The 18,013-nt window shown below is 37.2% G+C and overlaps 1 long non-coding RNA gene across 1 annotated transcript in view; it reads left to right on the forward strand.

Moving 5' to 3' along the window:
• Positions 1 to 934: 934 nt before the first annotated feature.
• Positions 935 to 18,013, forward strand: part of LOC141647997 (uncharacterized) — a 76,888-nt gene continuing 59,809 nt past the window's right edge. The window contains exon 1 of the long non-coding RNA XR_012545899.1: positions 935 to 1,217. This is a non-coding gene — a long non-coding RNA (uncharacterized LOC141647997). The remainder of the gene's footprint in view (positions 1,218 to 18,013) is intronic.

Raw genomic sequence — 18,013 nt, forward strand, 5'->3', positions numbered from 1 at the left:
CCGATTCGGATTCTATGTTCGGATACCCGGTTTTACTCAACCCTTTATTGTAGTAGTTTCCCTTATTTACGGACAGTATTTAACTTGATTTTAGACTATGACTGTTTTTGGTAACACAAAATAAGTTATTTTATTGGATCAAAATAACTTATTTGACCAAAATTTTACCTAGCTTATTTTTGTATAGGCATTTGGCAAATACCTTATTAGTAAATTATTTGATAACAAGTTCGTGGAAATGAAAAACTAAAGCATGTGGGATTAACCTACCTTATGTATTTCAATTTTTTTTTTTGCCCCTTTAATTTATAGTATTAAATATTTATTATGTCATTTACAACTATCTTTTCAGCTAATTTCCCAAACAATTTTAATATAATAAGTTAACTTATCAAATAATACTTTTCACCTAGCTTATAAATATTCAACCAACTTTTCAGTTTTCAAATAATTTTTCAGCTAAATTTGTCAAAGAGAACCTATTATTTATTCCTAATTTCTTTAGCCTTACTTACCTTAGTTCATGCATATTTCCTTTAATTTTCTTTATCAAGAGGAAAAATATAGATGTAATTATTAACCAATGAAAATGTTTCACTTGATTCAACCTTCACAAATTCTTCTATAAGACTTGTATAACCTTTAAGACTTTAAGTTGGATATACTCCCTTGCGGTAATTTGTTGTTCTTTGGTTTTGACATAAAGATCAAGGAAAGAGAAATGGACCAATTACTAAATGACAAGAGGAATAAATTGGATGAGAATGATCAAATTATTCATTCTTAAAATAGAAAGGATAATAATTGACTGAGACACCTCAAAATGGAAAAGGACAATAAATGACCGGAACCGAGGGAGTACATCTTAAGGAAGACAATCTCTTCAACCCTGACGTAGTGACATGTAGCGTTGTAGTCCCATCCTAGTCTGGTCCTTCACTATAATATACTCGTTCAGTCGTTCTATTAGTTCTTATTTTGGTCAAATGACGTCTTTGCGACATTTACAATTTTAGAAAGAAATTGCGGCTTTATATATGATTTATGAACTCGTGATTAAGAGATACGAACGGTAAAGCTATTATTGGGGAAAAAGTGTAAATTTCAGGAGTCTCATGTGAATTATCCGTTTTCATAATCATTATAGTAGAAGATACATTTTTCCATCAACCTTTCCACCATATGATAAAAACCCTATTATATTTACAACTAGATTAGCTAGCAATAAAGCTTCCAAACTTGTTCATAATACCAGACATTATATCCTTGTCATGAAGCTTTATTTTGTGTTATAATTATTAGCAAGTTTGCTGCTTGAGCTGAGAATAGAACTTCTTAATAAACTCCTCAGCAGCCTCATCAACTTGCATAGCCTCATTTTGCGACAAAAATGGCGAATCTGTCACTTTTAATTGCCTAACCGTAGGACTTTTATACGCCTTAGCGTCACTAGAAAGCGTCATCATCATATCCCACATGTTATTCACATCCTGTTCGATGCTTTTTTTGTGTTGGTGGTTAATTTTATTGTTGCTACGCTTATTGTTGGGGAAGTAATGGCGGTATAGGGGAGTGTTGGTGCAACTAAACTCGTATTCGTCACAATTATCGAACGTGGAGACATTATGGTTGTGGAAAAGGAGATTGGTGAGGGTTTTTCCGGCGACGAGTTTCCCACGCTTTATGAATAGATTGAGGTCTAAGAGAATTTTCTTCTTGTTGATGCTTTTCTTAAGCATGTAGAAAGCAACCCTCATTATGTTCCATATCTTCCTTGTTATAGTTGGTAGATTTTGTTCCATTTTATTTGGGATGTTTGTTTTAAGTTGTAAGAGGTGCTTTGAGATTGTTGTGAAAGAGTTATTGTTAATTAGAGATTTGAATAAGAAAGCAAAGGTTTTAGTTTAGTTTGGTGTGAGGAAACAAAGGTATACGATAAGGGTATTTATATAGACCGCTAGTGCGCATTTGAAAAACAAATACAATTATTGGAGGATGGGGTGGGAGTCGCCCATCCAATCCGTCTAGTCATTGGTCAGGTCAACTCATCTTGAATTTTTATCGTGTCAGGTTAATAACAAGTTTGGATTAGACGATTTATTTTAGGTCAATATTGAGTTACAAATTCGGTCGAATTTGATTCGACTGTATTAGGTCAAGTTATCAAACATACACATTTCATATCAATGCTATTTTGATTGCATTTATTTTGATATAAATTTAAAAAAAATATAGAAATTAGGCAATTCAATGTTCAGCTTATTTGGAATAACATTAAACTAATTTATTATCGGGTTATCTATCAGATTGAGTCATTATCTATCAAGTTGTGAGTCATTGGCAAGTCATGGCTCATCGATGGCCGGTTACCATTCGGATTCGGTTGAGTCAGTTGGGTTATCACTAAATTTTATTTTCTGGTTTCTATTTATACGTATTTTATGTACTTTTCTGAAATCGGATCAGCTTTTGTCAGTCCTATGTAATCCAATAAACATATGATTAGAGGCTCAATTCTTTTTCACAAATGCACATACACAACCATCTATGAACAATTGAAGTTTTATTGTATGTATATAACTAAACTGTTGAGATTATGACTTGAATTTACCCTAACCCTTCATTTTATCATTGAAGTTTATGCGACAATTTGTTTTATGTATTTGACAGTAATTTAATAAGTCACGTTATTAGGGCCGAACTATGACATATGTAGTCTCGGGTCTAGATATTGTATTTAAACCAATGATGATTAATGAGAACGACAACACAATGATTAAACACAAAACATAACTTAACATGGTATCAGTGTCTTTCTCGTTCCTAAAACCCTAATCACTCTTCCACCTCCTCTTTCTCGATGACCAATCCCGATCAATCAGCCTCTGGCGCAAAGACCGAGGCACCCAAACTCGATCCCCTATCTCCTTTCTCTCTTGCGAACCGGCCAAGAGGGCCCCGGTCAATCCATCACCCACATTTGTCTTCGCAGCGATAATTATGAAGAATGGAGTCGTTCTATGCGTACCTCCCTCAAATCACGCCGCAAATTCGGGTTTTATGATGGTATAATCACCAAACCTCAAGACGACCATTTTCTTGCCCAATAATTGGAGGTTGTCCACTGTACGATCGTTCAATGGATCATGCATTCAATCGATGATTCGGTTAAAAATTCTGTTTCTTATACTGAAGATGCGCGTGAGTTATGGCTCGATTATGGGATTTATCTGTATGCATCCCTTTAAATATAAGGATTATAACGATTTATAATGATGAATGCTAGTCATAAAATAAATTACATAAACAAAAGGTAGAGAATTAAGAAATCAACCTTCGGTCCTAGCAAAATCGGCCTAAGAACAATATCGCAATGATATTCACCTATCAGTTGCACCCAAGATGATATGAGATATGCCCTTTGCTTCTTGCTAGAATCGATCCCCAATTAACTGATTAATTTTAGGTTTTGTGTTTTTCTTTGATGAGAGGAGGCTTGGTTAGAAAATTAGGTTAGAAAAATTCTCCCCTTAATCACCCTTTAAACCGTGTATGTAGAGTGATTAGGGTAGTTTTTTTTTTCTTTTTAATTTTCGGCCCATCTTTTCGAAATTAAGAGGATTATTTCTCTTTTTTTTTTCCGGTTTTAGCAACAACCACAAATTAGGATAAAATCCTCTCATTTTTGGTTATTCTAAAATTATATATAATGTGTACATTTTATTAATTGTCTTACATGTTGTCCCGTTTTAATAAGTCCATACATAACTGATTGTAGTCGATTTATTAAGTCCGGCCTGACAACATATATTATAACAATCTCGTGTAAAATATACTTTAACTATAAATATCGCATATTTATAATTACCTAATTAAATATAACCGATTACATTTAATTACAAATTAACATATTAATTCGTCCAAGCTAACATTATATACATTAACTAAATATAACAAATTATATTCAATTTACGAATTGACAGTTAATTCGTCTCAGCTAAGATTATTTAATCGGCATTAAATAATCGTCTCATCAACACGTTGACTAACTTTTTAGTCATATAAGGCATCAATGTGATTACATTTCCATAATCACATCTCTCAAACACATCCTTTAGGTGTGACTTTTAGGGACCAGTTGATCACCGCCATCAGTATGATAATAACGTCAAACTTTCTAGCAAGCCAACCGTTATTAGGTAATCATTAATCAACTGATAAAATACGAAGTATACCCTTGTGAACCTATAAGAGATTTATTAATGTTATCACATTAATTTGTGGAGGACACAAGCTCCAACAAACTCCCACTTGTGCTCACAAGTGTATGTGCGATAACCGATTCTCATATCCTAAAATTTCTCTCACTCAATGTAAAACAATTTGCAAAATCCGTATTCACAAAGGTCGTATTTTACAAGTGATCTGTATCAAGAGTGGTTTCCCCGACTAGAGAGTAACTTAACTGATAAACGAATCATCATTCGAGCATGGCCATGCATTTCAGTTACAACTCCTCGAGTGGCCCTGAGAAATAACTATACCTGATAAGGGTTGGATATTTTCCTCAACTCGAATCCTGCAGATGTAAGCACAGTATGAAATGACCCATAAAAAATATACTTAGCCTCCGATTCGGCGGGACCGTGAGAAAGAAACCAAAGTCACCCAAAAACTGCCTTAATCTCAAGAGACAATCGATAGTCAAAAGAATCGACTCTAGGAACACAATGGACGTCCAATCCACGATCTGGCACCGAATGTTTTTAAAACATTTAGGACTCCATTACGTTGTCACCAAAAATTTGTCCTACGAGGTATCGTTATAATCTCGCATATGTGATCGATCAGTCAACCGTTTGACTTATGGCTCGTTGAACCCACCATCAATCGATGGCACAATATAATAGCCAGAGTTATTAGCTCATTAAGGCGATTAAGGACCAAAACAAATATAATGTAATTCAGTTCACTTTGTGGCGTTCAAAGTTGTCAGTACAATCCACATGAAAAACAAAATATTATATTAAAACGATGAAGTTATAAATAGTATATGAAAAAGATAATGTATCAAATCCATAATCAACTACTACAACTCAGGAACACATTTAATTCCCATGGAAAGAACGTGCCCTTCATGCTTATCAAAATTCAACGGTTTAGTGAGAGGGTCCGCGATGTTATCATCCGAAGCTATCTTGTCAATCACTATCTCTTCTTGCTCCACGTAATCACGGATCAGGTGAGCTTTCCGATGCACATGTCTAGATTTGTTGCTAGACTTAGGCTCCTTAGCCTGGAAGATGGCACCTCTATTATCACAATAGATGGTGATCGGGTCATTCGAACTAGGAACTATCGTAAGTCCTTATAAGAATTGACGCATCCATATAGCTTCCTTAGCTGCTTCCGAAGCGGCATAGTACTCGGATTCAGTGGTAGAATCTGCTACAACACTCTGTTTGGAACTCTTCCAGCTGACCGCAGCACCATTAAGAGGGAAGACGAACCCGGACTGAGATTTTGAATTATCTCGAACGTTTGGAAGCTAGCATCTGCGTAACCGATTGCGCATAGCTTAGTATCGCCTCCATAAGTCAATACCCTATCCTTAGTCCTCCGTAGGTACTTGAGGATGTTTTTAACAGCTATCCAGTGTGTTTCACCTGGATTCTTTTGGTAACGACTCGTCATACTCAATGCATATGCCACGTCTGGACGTGTGCATATCATGGCATACATGATTGATCCTATTGCAAATGCATAAGGAACACGACTCATGCGCTCAATCCCTTCAGGCGTCGTGGGTGACTGAGACTTGCTCAAATGCATCCCAGACGTCATTGGAAGGTTCCCCTTCTTGGAGTTGGTCATGCTGAACTTCTCAAGAATCTTATCCAAATAAGACTCCTGACTAAGTGATAACGTCCGTCGTGATCTATCTCGGTAGATACGGATTCCCAAAATGCGTTGTGCCTCACCCAGATCTTTCATCTGGAAATATTTCTTCAACCATTCTTTAACAGAAGATAGGAGAGGAATGTCATTCCCAATCAAGAGTATGTCATCAATATACAATATCAAGAAAATAATTTTGCTCCCACTCGACTTGATATATAAGCATCGTTCCTCGACCGATCGAGTGAAACCATACTCTTTTATCACATGGTCGAAACGATGATTCCAACTCCGAGAAGCTTGCTTAAGTCCATAAATGGAACGCTTAAGCTTGCGTACTTTCTTAGGATGTTCAGGATCTATGAAACCTTCGGGTTGCACCATGTACAACTCTTCCTCCAAATAACCGTTTAAGAAGGCGGTTTTCACATCCATTTGCCAAATTTCATAGTCATGAAATGCGGCAATCGCTAAGATTATCCGAATGGAAAGTAGCATGACTACAGGTGCAAAAATCTCATCGTAATGCAATCCGTGCACTTGAGTGAAACCTTTTGCCACTAGTCGTGCCTTATAGGTATCTGGTTGCGAGTCTACAGAACGCTTTATTTTGTAAAGCCATTTGCACTGTAGAGGTTTTACCTTATTAGGTAAATCAAAAAGATCCCATACGTCATTCTCATACATGGAGTCCATCTCGGATTGCATGGCTTCGAGCCATAGCTTTGAGTCGGAACATGCCATATCACCTTTATAGGTAGCGGGTTCATTACTCTCTAGGAGCAAAACGTCATTCTCCTCGACCATACCAATGTATCTGTCCGGAGGATTAGAGACTCTACCCGACCTCCTAGGTTCCTCAGGAATATTAACCGTATCATCAGTTGGAGGAACAACTTCCTCTATCTGTTCTTCGGTTGTTGGCTCTGGAATCTCCGACAGCTCGAAGGTTCTATTACTTGTCTTGTTCTCGAGAAATTATTTCTCTAAGAACGTCGCACTAGCCACAACAAAAACTCGATGTTCGGTAGGCGAATAGAAGTAATGACCAAACGTTCCTTTTGGATAACCTATAAAGTATGTCTTGACCGATCGCGGGCCGAGCTTATCCTCGTGTCTCCACTTGACATAAGCCTCGTAGCCCCAAACCCGAATAAAGGACAAGTTACGGACTGTTCCCTTCCACATTTCATATGGAGTCTTGTCGACAGCTTTAGTCGGACTTCGGTTAAGTATAAGAGCAGCTGACAAAAGTGCAAAACCCCATAATGAATCAGGCAATACCGTGTGACTCATCATGGATCGAACCATATCAAGTAAGGTTCGATTTCTCCGTTCGGACACACCATTTAATTGAGGAGTTCCAGGTGGAGTTAACTGCAAAACAATTCCACAGTCTTTAAGGTGTTGATCAAACTCATTTGAAAGATATTCGCCACCCCTATCTAAACGGAGTGCTTTAACCTTTCTACCCAGTTGGTTCTCAACCCTGTTCTGGTATTCCTTGAATTTCTCAAAGGACTCACTTTTATGCTTCATTAAGTAGACATATCCGTATCTACTCAAATCGTCCGTGAAAGTGATAAAATATCTATAGCCATCTCTATCGGTAATTGACATAGGTCCACAAACATCAGTATGTATGAGTCCTAATAGGTCACTAGCGCGCATTCCAACACCTTTGAAGGAAATTCGAGTCATTTTTCCAATGAGACCTGATTCACACGTGCCATATGTAGAAAATTCGAATGCGGGAATAGTCCCATAATCGACGAGTTTCTTTACACGTTTCTCATTTATGTGTCCCATTCGGCAATTCCATAGATAGGTTTGATCTTTGTCACCAACCTTTAATTTCTTATTATTCACGTGTAATATTTCCGTGGTTTGATTTAAGATATAAATTCCATTCATGGAAACCGCTTTGCCGTATATCATTTCATTGAAAGAGAAAATACAGCAATTGTCCTTTATTAAAAATGAAAATCCGTCTTTATCAAGTACGGAAACTGAAATAATGTTCTTAGACAAACAGGGTACATAGTAACAGTTATTTAAAAATAACTCAAAGCCACTAGGGAGTTGGATTACATATGTTCCCTTTGAGACAGCAGCAACTCTAGCTTCATTCCCGACTCGCAGGTCCACATCACCCTTTCCGAGAGGTGTGATTTTTCTTAGGCCCTGCAAATGATTACACAGATAAGAACCACAACCAGTATCAAGTACCCAAGTTCCGAAACTTGCATGGTTAATCTCAATCATATGAATATAAGATGACATACCAACAGGAACGACGCGGCCTGCTTTAATGTCCTCACGGTACACGGGACAATTCCTCCTCCAATGTCCAGTCTTGTGACAATGGTGGCACTCAATGTCACCGCCCTTGCTCTTTGCCTTGCCCTGTGAGCCACTAGTCTCACCAGGCCCACTCTTACCATTTCCTGGCTTTTTAAACTTTGGCTTATCTACAATTAGGTCGCCTGGAGCTTTGCCCTTACCTTTACACTTGTTGGAAATCGTGAGAACATCCTGCTTCATGCTCCCACTCAATTTCATATCCTTCTCGGTCTGTACGAGAAGTGAGTGTAGCTCATGAGGAGTTTTCTTTAATTCATTCATGTAGTAGTTCGCCCTGAAAAGGGCAAAACCATCGTGAAGAGAATGAAGCATACGGTCAATGACAATGCTCTCACTGATTTTACAATCAAGTGCCTCCAATTTCTCGACATTCTCAATCATGTTAAGAATGTGTGGGCTAACCGGTTGGCCCTTTTGGAGTTTCGCATCAAAGAAGCGACAGGTATGCTCATAAGTAATGATTATCGGTGCTTTTGAGAACTCGTTAGTGAGCGTGGTGAAAATCTTGTTCGCACCTTGGGCAATGAAGCGTCTCTGCAAATTGGTTTCCATTGCAAAGATGAGTACGTTCTTTATCGCACCCGCTTCCATGACGAAATCACTATAAGCAAGTGACTAGTTAACTCCCACATTGGGGCCTGGGTTGACCGGTATTGGCTCAGTTAAGTACTTGAGCTTACCGTCAGCAATGGCAGCATTCCGTAGTCTTTGCCTCCCGGTCCGCAAAGTTGGACCCATCATTCTTCAGTCGCGTGTACTGATTCATGTTGTCCATAAAAACTTTCAGCCAGGACTCGCGTCCAAGTGTGGTACTTGGCATTGGGATTTCGTTATTTCCAGCTATTTGTTGTAACAGTAATATAAATGTGTTCTACACTGCGAAAAGAAGAATAAATAATAAGCATGTGCATCGATTTTAATTTAAGTCTAATGCAATACTGTTATAACGCGAAGACTCATGCATTTATATAATTGACCTTCCTCAAGAATTATATAAATGATCCCAAGACTCAATTATCTATAAATTGATAAGCTAACCTTTTGGCTAATTCTACTGTTAGAATTCTTGGTCGATAAATTTCTGTAAATTCTATCTTTAGTCCATCATAATCACGAGAAACTCTTCGGACTATAATGTTGAGATAAACTAAGTCAACACAAACTACTTACCCAACGTAGAAGGCGTCATATTATGCCTACCGACGAAGAAGGGATTCATAGTTGTTTGCCCTTATAAAGACTAATCTCAATTTCCGTTTTAGAGAAAGATCCCATCAACTTTGTTTTAATTCATTTTAAGTGAACTGATATCTAGCATGCGTGAATGAATAAACTAAGGTGATGGCTTAAAAACATGTGACATCTGTATGTCTATGAAAACTAACATACAACCTATTGTGTCTATTTTCATGCATTTTAGTAGGTGGTTTGGTTTTAGGCGGAAAATGATGCACTAACCAGCATGTGAATGAAAAGCAATAAGAACGGTAAAACGTAAAACAAAATAAAGTCCTAGTGTGGCCTATCCTATCAAAATGAACATAAATACAACTTTGTAATCCATCCACGGACCCGAAAAGCTTGTCTTGATGTTCCATCTTGATCCATGTAGCGGGAGTGAGCTCCAATCTCCATCTTTAGTCTTCTTAAAAATTACAATTTAAATTACATAGTAAACCTATTTACATTCTAATTTAAAAACCATAATACTTAAAGAAAATAAAAGGAGATTCGAGATCTCATAATTACATAAAAATTATGTTTCCTTCATTACGAAAACATAATTAACTAAGACCACACTAGGTATTACAAATTACAACCGATTGCAAAAATACGTAAATAAATTCATTCAACAAAAGAAAAGCATCAACTAAATAAAATTAAACATGCAAGACATAATTCCTTAATTATGTAGATTAATTTTCCAAACCACCTATTTAAATGATCAAATTAAGTGACAATTCCTCAATTAATCACATTAATTTCAATCTTAATTCACATTAAACTTGTAATATGAATTTAATCCAACATTATTTTAAACTTCTTTAAAATAATTAGGTATCTTAAAATTTTGAACTGTTTCAAAAACATACAATCATACATTATAAAATTAATGTATAATTATAATTATTGGCCAAAAACAACAAATTTTTTTTTTTTTAAATTTATCTCGGTAAACACCAAAACAGCCTAATAAAAAAAAAACCTTTTCTCGATTTTACAGCTAAAACCAAATGAAAAAAAAAACAGATTTTTTTTTTTAATCTGCCCAACGTGAACAATAACAAAAGCAGGGAAAAAAAATTTTTCTTTCTTTTCTCGGTTTCTTTTCAAATCGGCATTATGCCCTAAATTGCAAAAACATGATATTGATGAATAAAATCGTTTATTGTTGCTATTAACAAGATTGGCATATTCATCTTATAATTTAAACATGTAAATTTATGAAACTTGATTCTAAACAATAATTTAGAACCATTTATGCCAAAAACAATATAGCAAAAAATAATTTATCATCAACAACAAGACGATTCCATTTACATTTTAACTTAATCTTCATTAAATCAAACATCAATCAATTTATCATATGATTATTTTAACTGATTAAAAAAACAACATGAAAAATCAAAATGGAAATAAATCATCAAACAAAGAAAAAAAAACAGACGGCAAAAAAAATTCCTCTCGGCAAAATTTTTTTCAGCCGAAACCCTTTTTTTTCGAAATTCCTTTGCACTTTTGCTAAATTCATTTATGAAAATCATCAAAATAAAATCGTGGTCTTGGCTCTGGTACCACTTGTGGGATTTATCTGTATGCATCCCTTTAAATATAAGGATTATAACGATTTCTAATGATGAATGCTAGTCATAAAATAAATTACATAAACAAAAGGTAGAGAATTAAGAAATCAACCTTCGGTCCTAGCAAAATCGGCCTAAGAACAATATCGCAATGATATTCACCTATGAGTTGTACCCAAGATGATATGAGATATGCCCTTTGCTTCTTGCTAGAATCGATCCCCAATTAACTGATTAATTTTAGGTTTTGTGTTTTTCTTTGATGAAAGGAGGCTGGGTTAGAAAATTAGGTTAGAAAAATTCTACCCTTAATCACCCTTTAAACCGTGTATGTAGAGTGATTAGGGTAGTGTTTTTTTCTTTTTAATTTCCGGCCCATCTTTCTGAAATTAAGAGGATTATTTCTCTTTTTTTTCCGGTTTTAGCAACAACCACAAATTAGGATAAAATCCTCTCATTTTTTGTTATTCTAAAATTATATATAATGTGTACATTTTATTAATTGTCATACATGTTGTCCCGTTTTAATAAGTCCATACATAACTGATTGTAGTCGATTTATTAAGTCCGGCCTGACAACATATATTATAACAATCTCGTGTAAAATATACTTTAACTATAAATATCGCATATTTATAATTAGCTAATTAAATATAACCGATTACATTTAATTACAAATTAACATATTAATTCGTCCAAGCTAACATTATATACATTAATTAAATATAACATATTATATTCAATTTACGAATTGACAGTTAATTCGTCTCAGCTAAGATTATTTAATCGGCATTAAATAATCGTCTCATCAACACGTTGACTAACTGTTTAGTCATATTAGGCATCAATGTGATTACATTTCCATAATCACATCTCTCAAACACATCCTTTAGGTGTGACTTTTAGGGACCAGTTGATCACCGCTATCAGTATGATAATAACGTCAAACTTTCTAGCAAGCCAACCGTTATTAGGTAATCGTTAATCAACTGATAAAATACGAAGTATACCCTTGTGAACCTATAAGAGATTTATTAATGTTATCACACCAATTTGTGGAGGACACAAGCTCCAACATCGATCTTGAGGAGCATTTTTGTGTCGTCGTCGGGTCTCAGATTCACGCACTCAAGGCCGAACTTCACGACTGCCGCCAAACCAAAGGTATGACCGTAACCACTTACTTTGGCGAATTAAAGGTTTTATGGGATGTTATTGCCAATTACGAATTCTTCGCTTGTAAATGCGGTGGTTGTAAATGTAACATCTCTAAAACTGCTATGGCTCGACAAGATTCGGAGCGAGTCCATAAATTTCTCATGGGTTTAGATGCAACTCTTTATAAAACAATACGGTCACAACAGCTCACCCTTGACCCGTTACCATCTTTGAACCGTGTTTATCACTCCGTCTTGCAAGAGGAACGACTCGTTTCCTCACCTACTGCTGTCGAAGATCCCACGGGCATCATGGCTTTTGCAGTCCGTCCAGACCTTTCGACCTCTGTCACGGCTGGTTCAATTCCGGATTGGCGCGCTTTGCGTGATGCTGAGCGACAAGAAAGGCGAAAATTGTTTTGTTCCCATTGTCAAGCTAACGAACATGAGGCTATCTCCTGCTTTATTCGCACTCAAAGGTTTCCGGATTGGTGAGGTGATAGACCCAAGACTCTCGAAGAATTAAAAGCAAAACGCGCTGCTTAGGCACGTACTCCTGCTCGTGCAAATTTTTTAGGCGGCTCAACTTCGATTCCGTCATCTGATCGTCTTAGTGGTATGTCTCCTACCTGGATAATTGATACGGGAGCCTCTCACCATGTCACCGGTGCTGCGACATGGCTGGCTGATCCTCACCCGATCCCTCCTTACCCGGTTACACTCCCTAATGGGCAGAGTGTCTCGGCCTCTATAGCCGGAACGGTTCACTTGAATGAGTTTTTGGTTTTACGCAATGTTTTATACGTCCGTAGTCTTACCTGCAATCTTCTTTCCGTTTCTCAACTAATTGCTGTCACTGACTGTGTTATTAGCTTCACTAATTCCTCTTGTCATATTCAGGACCGGTCTTTGAGGAAAAGGATTGGAGTCGGTGAGCAACGGGACGGTCTCTATTTATTGCGTGCGGTGGTCAAGCCAACTATCCATCGGGTGAGCGCTGATTCCTTTGAGTTGTGGCATCGACGCCTTGGCCATCCATCTAATAAAATAGTTAAACTTTTACCTTGTGTTAGCAATTCACGTTCCCATTCGGATTTTATTTGTGATACTTGTCATGAAGCTAAACATAGCCGTGGTTCTTTCGATTTGAATGAGAATAAGGCCTAAGGTATTTTTGAGTTAATTCATTGTGATTTATGGGGTCTCTATCGGTCTCCGTCTACTTGTGGGGCTAAGTATTTTCTCACGATAGTTGATGATTTTTCCCGTACTGTTTGGGTTTATTTGCTCCTCGATAAGCGTGAAGTTACAGACATGTTTTTGAGTTTCTTTGCCTTTGTTAAAACTCAATTTAATACTGTTGTTAAAATGTTCAATCGGATAATGGGACGGAGTTCTTTCATATGGCCGATTTTTTCACCAAAAATGGCGTGTTGTTTCGCACGTCTTGTGTAGGGACCCCACAACAAAATGGTCGTGTTGAGTGCAAGCATAGACATATTCTTAATGTTGCCCGAGCCTTAATGTTTCAAGCTAATTTACCGGTCTCTTTTTGGGGTGAATGCATCTTAACGGCGGCTTATTTAATTAATCGCACCCCGTCTCATCTTTTGCATAATAAAACACCCTATGAACATTTATTTGGCACGACACCTATTTATACTCATATTCGCACCTTCGGATGTCTCTGCTTTGCTCAGAATTTGCATACCAAGGGCGATAAATTCGCTAAACGAAGTCGAAATTGCTTGTTTATCGGGTACCCGCACAATAAGAAGGGTTGGAAAGTGTTTGATCTTGTCACTCGGGAAATCTTTATAAGCCGGGATGTATACTTTTATGAGAATAGCTTCCCTTATATTACAGATACCCCTACATTTCCTAGTCCTAATTCGGTTCCTACTTGTGACGATGGCCCCTTGATATCGCTTGATACGTGTGACCCCACGGACTCCACGGAGCCTTCGCACAATGACACGGGTTCAGGGGCCGAGTCAAGTACTGTCTCAAGTACTCCCTCGGATACGGGTACTACCATTGATGCTCCAGGTACTCCCTCGGGTTCGGGCTCGGCTGCCACCCACGATGATAATGTCAATACCTCTTCTCCTGTTGAAATGGGCCGTGGCAAGAGAACTAAGAACCCATCAACCCATCTTCGTGGATATGTTGTTGGCATCGCATGCACTTCTTCCGATTCCGACTCACCTCGTTCCTCAGGTACTCCCTATGCTCTACCAAACTTTGTTTCATGTAACAAATTTTCTTCGAAACATCGAGCTTTTCTTGCAGTTATCACCACGGGTGTCGAACCCCCAACTTTTCGAGCAGCTCTCGCTGATCCCTGTTGGTGCAAGGCTATGGCAGATGAAATTGCAGTTCTCGAGAATAATGCCACCTGGGAATTGTCCACTCTTCCACCGGGTAAAAAGGCGCTTGGATGTCGTTGGGTTTCAAAATTAAATATAATTCCGACGGCAGTATTGAAAGCTATAAGGCACGTCTCGTTACCTTGGGTAATCATCAGGTGGAGCTTATTGATTATGGTGAAACTTTCGCACCTGTGGTAAAGATGGTCACTATTCGTGCCTTCTTAGTTGTTGCTGCTATAAAGAACTGGGAGCTCCATCAAATGGATGTGCACAATGCTTTCCTACACAGCGATCTTGACGAGGAGGTCTATATGAAGCTTCCCCCTGGTTTTGGAAACGGAAAGGAGGGAAAGGTCTGTCGGTTACGCAAATCCCTGTACGGCCTTTGACAAGCTCCTCGATGTTGGTTCGCCAAACTAGCGATTGCTTTGCGCCGGTATGGTTTTACTCAGTCTTATTCTGACTATTCTTTTTTCAGCTCCACACAAAACACTATCTCTCTTCACGTCTTGGTTTACGTGGATGACCTCGTGGGTGGCCAGTAATGATTCTTTGGCCATCTCGAAGTTTACGAAATATCTTGGTGATTGTTTCCATATGAAAGACCTAGGAGTCCTGAAATATTTTTTGGGTATTGAAGTTGCCCGAAAATCCGAAGGAATTTTATTGAGTCAGCGAAAGTATGCCCTCGACATCATTACTGAAACCGGTTTGCTGGGTTCCGAACCCGTCGCCACTCCCATTGAACAGAACCACAATCTTGGGTTGGCCACAAGTGAATTTCTTGAGGATATCGAGTCCTATCGAAGACTTGTTGGCCGTCTTGTATACATAGCTGTAACACGGCCTGATCTCTCTCACGCTGTCCACACCTTGTCTCGTTGCTTGAGTAAGCCACGCAAGGCCCATTATGAAGCTGCTCTTCGTGTTGTTCGCTATCTCAAAGGTAGCCCGGGACAAGGCATCCTGCTTCGTTCTGATAGTGAGCTCGTTGTCACCGGCTGGTGTGACTCCGACTGGGGCAGTGATCCCTCTACTCGACGATCGCTCTCTGGGTGGCTCGTCTTTCTTGGTGCGTCCCCTATTTCTTGGAAGACAAAAAAGCAACAGACGGTCTCCTTATCTTCAGCAGAGGCCGAGTACAGGGCCATGGCAGCTCTCCTTTGCGAGTTAAAATGGGTCAAAGGATTGCTCCTCAGCCTTGGCGTGTCCTTTTCGTCTCCCATGAGTGTCTACTCCGACAGTCAGTCCGCGATTCAGCTCGCTCAAAATCCCGTTTTTCATGAGCGAACAAAGCATATCGAGATTGATTGCCATTTCATTCGTGATGCAATTACTGATCGTTTGATTCGACCTTCTCATGTATCGACTAAGGACCAACTAGCTGATATTTTTACAAAGGCCTTAGCATCGTCTCAATTTGTATTTCTCCTCCGCAAACTGGGCATTCTTAATCTTCATGCTCCAGTTTGCGGGGGGGGGGTATTAGGGCCGGCCTATGACATATGTAGTCTCGGGTCTCGATATTGTATTTAAACCAATGATGATTAATGAGAACGACAACATAATGATTAAACACAAAACATAACTTAACACATGTGTACAAATAATGAGACCAACATATGATTTCATTTAACTAAAGAAAAATAGAAAAAATAGAATAATTATTAAGTGGTCAATAATTGTAAATTCTCTTTGAGCTAAGTATGCGAAGCCTTTGTGAATTGTGATTGAGACTGCAGTTGATAATTAGTACTCATTGATCTTAATCTTAATGTAACTTTAAAATTAAAGTAATGGAGTAGAAGGTCTAGAACGATGTTAGAACATGTAAATTTGAGATGGATTTGTTAAAGAGGACAAAAAACTTGCTCACGATAAAGCCATAACGACAACACTTCCTCAGGATTAATAACTTAGGCCACCTGGCCACCTCCAACCCATAATTGACTTATGATGGAATTTGATTAGATTGAATTCCATTAAATTGGGGTGTTCATTATCCACCGCAATGAGTAGTTCATTAGCTGCAGAGTGCAGACATACAGGTCTTTCATAAAGAAGTAAACGATTGGCTAGGTTGTTTAATTCTCATAGAGATTGAACCGTTGTTCACCTCAAAATAAAAAAATAAGGTGACCTATGTGGAGCAACCACTATACCTAAGCCAATTATTTAAATTTTGATAAACTATTAAAATTAGATATTAAAGTATCTACATTTATTATATGGGAACCTTTTACCGGTAAGAGTTACATTTTGCAGAACAACATAAAGAAGGAAACACTAATTTTTATTGGTTTCATAACTGATTATAATAGAGGTGAAAATAAAAGAAAGTTGTTAAATATTTTAAGTAAGACCTACTACTCAATACTAAAACTACTTCAAATAGCAATGTGGACCAAAAGTTCAATACATTTATTGAACATTGTTTTATCCAACCTTCACCTTCTGAGCTAGGACTTTAAGTACTTTACATCCACATAATATGTACTTCATCCTGAAGTATTTATCCTATCACATTCCAGAAAAGAGAGCAATGTATTCTTTTCGTAGAGAAGTAAAAAAGTGCAATATTCTAAGAAAGCAAGCATTCAAGCTTTGGACACATTATTGAAGCTCAAGGGATATCAATACTATATATTAAATCCAGAAACTAAGGGACTTCAAATGTAATTAAAGAAAGTTATACAAATTAATTATACTATATAGTTTTAAATCACTAGCACCGTGTGATGGACCCGATTAAGGGATCTCAATGCAAATATTATATAGTTTGGGTTAAAATTAAATTATATAGAAGTTTGGTAACTTTCCTAAACATTTGTAAAAGACTAAAACATTGGGTATGTATATATACAAATATTAATTAATTAAGATGGTCAATTTCCTTAAAATAAAATAATTAATTAAGATGCTTGGTAATTTCCCTAAATATTTATAGAAGACTAGAAGATGACAATTTCCTTAAAATAATATAATTAACTAGTTTGGATGCCCGTGCGTTGCAACGGAGTAATTAACTTAGTAACAAAAAATTGGTTATAAGGTCTTAATATTTACATCTATGTCTAATCATTTATTTAGATATGATCAAAAAATTGGTTATAAGGTCTTAATATTTACATCTTATTTAAGAGACGCAAAAAATATTGGGTTGATACCTAACTTCCAATTATACCTCATACTTATAATCATAAGACCGCCACATCTTATGTTAATCTTTCGATGTGGGACAATTCTATTATTTTTATATAATCCCACATTATTTTTCAATGTGGGACATATAACATACTAAGAAGTACACAATTTTATATATGTACAAATTATATGAAACCGATACGTTAATGAGAGCATCTTTACCACGAATCAAATTATGTTATTTTCATAATTTTCTTCACGATATTTTTTGCCA

Source organism: Silene latifolia, chromosome 3, assembly GCF_048544455.1.
Source record: "Silene latifolia isolate original U9 population chromosome 3, ASM4854445v1, whole genome shotgun sequence".
In the NCBI taxonomy this organism is placed as follows: domain Eukaryota; kingdom Viridiplantae; phylum Streptophyta; class Magnoliopsida; order Caryophyllales; family Caryophyllaceae; genus Silene; species Silene latifolia.